The sequence below is a fragment of the Anarrhichthys ocellatus genome, unplaced genomic scaffold (genome assembly GCF_004355925.1).
Source record: "Anarrhichthys ocellatus isolate YVR2014 unplaced genomic scaffold, GSC_Weel_1.0 scaffold10644, whole genome shotgun sequence".
NCBI lineage: Eukaryota > Metazoa > Chordata > Actinopteri > Perciformes > Anarhichadidae > Anarrhichthys > Anarrhichthys ocellatus.
Window position 1 is genome coordinate 1 of NW_022290618.1, and position 1,042 is coordinate 1,042.

The 1,042-nt window shown below is 42.1% G+C and overlaps 1 non-coding gene across 1 annotated transcript; it reads right to left on the bottom strand.

Moving 5' to 3' along the window:
• Window positions 1-224: 224 nt before the first annotated feature.
• On the bottom strand, window positions 225-296 carry trnae-cuc (transfer RNA glutamic acid (anticodon CUC)). The gene has a single exon. It is a non-coding gene; the product is annotated as a tRNA-Glu (tRNA).
• Window positions 297-1,042: the final 746 nt, after the last annotated feature.

Sequence of the window (1,042 nt, forward strand, 5' to 3'; positions counted from 1 at the left end):
TTAAGTACCTTCAAATTAGCATTCTATGACTGGGAATCGAACCCAGGCCACAGCGGTGAGAGCGCAAATCCTAGCCACTAGACCATCAGGGACACACTTTCTTAAAGAATAACTAGGTGAAATTACGTTAATAAACCATCACAGTGTCACATAATGTGGTTGAGAAAACAACAAATTCCACTTCACTGAAGAGTAACTTGCAGTTAAGTACCTTCAAATTAGCATTCCCTGACTGGGAATCGAACCCAGGCCGCAGCAGTGAGAGCGCCGAATCCTAGCCACTAGACCATCAGGGACACACTTTCTTAAAGAATAACTAGGTGAAATTACATTAATAAACCATCACAGTGTCACATAATGTGGTTGGGAAAGTGACAAATCTCACTTCACCTAACAGTATCTCGAAGTTAAGTACCTTAAATTAGCTTTCCATGACTGGGAATCGAACCCAGGCCGCGCGGTGAGAGCACCGAATCCTAGCAATTAGAACATCAGGGACACACTTGCTCAAAGAATAACTATGTGAAATTACGTTGATAAACGATCACAGTGTCACATAATGTGGTTGGGAAAATGACAAATCTCACTTCACCTAACGGTAACGAGCAGTTAAGTACCTTGAAATTAGCATTCCCTGACTAAAAATCGAACACAGGCCGCGGCGGTGAGAGCACCGAATACTAGCCACTAGACCAACAGGGACACACTTGCTCAAAGAATAACTAGGTGAAATTACGTTAATAAACCATCACAGTGTCACATAATGTCGTCGGGAAAATGACAAATCTCACTTCATCTAACGGTATCTCGAAGTTAAGTACCTTAAATTAGCATTCTATGACTGGGAGTCGAACCCAGGCCATGGCAGTGAGAGCGCCAATCCTAGCCACTAGACCATCAGGGACACACTTGCGTAAAGAATAACTAGGTGAAATTACGTTAATAAACCATCACAGTGTCACATAATGTGGTTGGGAAAATGACAAATCTCACTTCACCTAACGGTATCTCGAAGTTAAGTACCTTAAATTAGCATTCTATG